Genomic DNA, 3,195 nt, shown 5'->3' with positions numbered 1-3,195 from the left:
TCAGAAACAAAACTCATCCTCGAGTGATGCGAGCATTGGAAGAGAGTATATACTGGCATTTATTACAAAGCATCTCAAAGAGGAGATAATATCCAACAAGAGGGAGAAGTGGTCGTATTATGCACGCAAAATAATCTTGTTCGCAGTGTTTCACTGTGTGAGATAGATGAGCTATAGGCTCTGGGGGTGTCTCTTTATCCTTTCAATCATCAACATCTTATTTTATTTTAATTAATTAATTTTAATATAATTTATTGTCAAATTGGCTTCCATACAACACCCAGTGCTCCTCCCAACAAGTGCTAAGGGCTTTTAAAAAAATGTTTATTTATTTTTGAGAGAGGGAGAAAGAGAGAGAGAACAAGCAGGGGAGGGGCAGAGAGAGAGGGAGACACAGAATCTGAAACAGGCTCCAGGCTCCGAGCTGTCAGCACAGAGCCCGATGTGGGGCTCGAACTCACAAACCGTGAGATCACGACCTGAGCTGAACTCAGACTCTTAACCGACTGAGCCACCCAGGCACCCCTTAAGGGTCTTGTTTTTTAAGACCCCTTTCCAGAAATCTGCACTGGCATCCACGTTAGGGAAAAAAGGTTGACAGCCCCTTTCTCTTCCAGGTCAGTGGGGCCAAGGAGAGACGCCTTCTGAGTACAGCCGGGAGGCGGCCCCCATCAGCTCCGGAGTGCCAGCTCCCCTCCTGTGCCTTTTGGGATCAGGTGAGCAGGTGCAGGTGGCTTTGCCCTCGCCCCTGGGGGGTCCCGTGGAGGAGCACAGGCTCACCACGCGTAGGGTGCGGGTTGAGGGGCGAGAGCGAGAGGAGATGATTGTCTTCGTACATCACCTCTGTGTTGCCTGCGTCATGCAGCAAACGTGTCGTCCTTTTGTCATGAAAAAAAAACCCAACAACAATAAAATAAGTAAAACTGGGGAGAGAGACCACATCCTAGCTCTCTTGACACTACTGTGTGCCCCTGAGGGAGGACCTTCGCCTCTCTGCCCCCCTAACCCCCTGCTGCGAACCAAGGGTTGGCCCGAGAGACTTTTTGGGGCAATGAGTCCCCACCCTGTTTTCTGCACGCCCACTCGGGATCCTCCCGGGGGAGGCAGGGATGGCATGCACTGTGGCCCATGTGCCGCTCCCAGAAGGCTCCAGGGCCAGCCTTCCTCACCCTGGTCAGCACGGCCGTGACCCCATGGGACCCGGAAAGAAGTATGTATGTAAGGAAGGTTAAGACCCAGCGATGGGCAGCCCTGTCCCCGAGCATAGCCCTGGGTCCCCTGCACTTCCTGGACTGTTGGCTGAACACCCCTGGACCTCCTGCCTCCAGGAAAGGGGTCCTTCTCATGGCAGGGGGCTCTGGGTTTGGCAGCGCTGGCTGTGGACAGCGCTGCCATTCCCCCCCCCCCCCCGCCCTTGAAGGGACTCTGGTTTTGATGTCGGTACCCAAAGCCTCAAAGAGAGGAAATACCCCATCTTCCTTTCTCGTTCTACATATGGGAACTGTGAGGCCCAGGGATGTGGGGAGCCGCTGTCCAGATGCATCCAGCAGGCAAGGGAAATTTGAGCTTGAATCCAGAATCTTCCCATGGCTAGCCCGGGATCTTCTGTCCCCAGCCCTGGGCTTCACCTTTGCAGAGGGCTTTGCAAACACCCTGGTGAATGAACAGCAGATGGCCGGCCACCTGGAGAGCAGAATGGCTCCGTGGTGCCCCCACATGCAACCCGAAATGTGGGACCCTCCAGCCCTCATTGAGCATCCAGGTGGCAAAGCATCACCCCACGTTTCCCCTGGAGGGCGGTGTGCTTGAAGATCCGAGTCAGGTCATTCAAGGAGAGGAGGTTTCACTAAAGGTGATGGAACATCCTTCAGTCCCGGCTTTAGACTCATTGGAAAATATTTGGGGCGGCATTTTCGGCTTCCTTGCAAGGGAACCTGAGCCCGTTAGCAGAATGCAGTTGGCATCAGAGGGAGTTTGCGAGCTGTGTTCATTGCTTCTGAGGGACTCTGCAGACACAGGCTGATCCTGGCTCTGGGTGTAACTTTTCAGTTTATCAGCACTCTAGCTACAGACAGCTTCCCTCTGAAGGCCAGAGAGGTGGGGGGCTTTCCCTGCGCCCGGGGCAGAGCAGGTGTGATTGGGAAAAGATCTGGGTGGCAGACGTTAATGCTGTGGGCAGCAGGCAACACACTGAGGCTGCGATTTCTTGCAGCATGAATGAGAGGCGAGGCGGGACGGATGTTGGGGAGACGCTGGAGCTCTGAGTGAGCTGCAGAGTGAAGAAAGGCTTCCGTGGTCTCCAGCGATGGATGCTCCTGCAGGAAGACAAGGCAGCCCGTAAGGGAGGTCCCTGCCTTTCTGGAGCCACTGGTCTGGTGACGCTGTGGGTCCCTTCGCCGAGCAATGCTTTCAGAATGGATGAACTGAAATACAGGGGATTCGAAAGGAAACTGATTATATTAAAGTTCAGCTATCAAAATAGTAAAATGTGTGTGATGCTATAGTACCTACGTGCACTTCTTACCAGCACGCTAAATATTTTGAAATATTTGCAACAACCGTAGGGAGAGAGAGGGAAACCGTCTGTGGGGACAACTGTGGGGACAACGTCATGCGTAGTGTGAATACAGCGCTGTGTGATTTGTTGTCTGCAGGCCTAATGGAGGGAAATGCTACATCGGGGGTAGAGTTTAACTGAAAATATAGACGCCCATGCCCACAGGGTGTTGTGAGTGTACAATAAGGAAATAGTCTGAGTCAGAAGTTCACAAAAGGTTAGCGTTCTGAATAAATTGCAGTTAAAGTTAAATGGAAATGTATTAAATAATATCCTTGTTTGCTTTACAAGATCTTTTCGGAATCCTGTAGGCACTTTTTAACATAGTAGGGGGGCCTGGGTGGCTCATTTGTTTGAGTGTTTGACTCTTGATTTCAGCTCAGGTAGTGATTTCATGGTTCGTGAGTTTGAGCCCCGCACCGGGCTTTGCGCTGAGAGCAATGGAACCTGCTTGGGATTCTCTCTCTCTCTTTCTCTCTCTCTCTCTCTCTCTCTCCCTGCCTCCCTCCCTCTCTCTCTCTCTGCCCCTTCCCTGCTCATGCTTTCTCTCTCTCTCTCTCTCAAAATAAATAAACTTTTTAACATGGTAAAATGTGTGAAACATACATTCGGTAGGAAAGATAACTTTTTTTCAACAT

General features: G+C 51.5%; 1 long non-coding RNA gene across 1 annotated transcript; it reads left to right on the top strand.

Annotated features, from left to right (window-relative positions):
* Nucleotides 1-607: 607 nt before the first annotated feature.
* On the top strand, nt 608-2,849 carry LOC122473888. The gene is made up of 2 exons (XR_006294737.1): nt 608-716; nt 2,213-2,849. It is a non-coding gene; the product is annotated as an uncharacterized LOC122473888 (long non-coding RNA).
* Nucleotides 2,850-3,195: the final 346 nt, after the last annotated feature.

Source organism: Prionailurus bengalensis, chromosome B4, assembly GCF_016509475.1.
Source record: "Prionailurus bengalensis isolate Pbe53 chromosome B4, Fcat_Pben_1.1_paternal_pri, whole genome shotgun sequence".
NCBI classification, from domain to species: Eukaryota; Metazoa; Chordata; class Mammalia; order Carnivora; family Felidae; genus Prionailurus; species Prionailurus bengalensis.
This window is presented reverse-complemented; position numbering and strand designations above follow the sequence as displayed.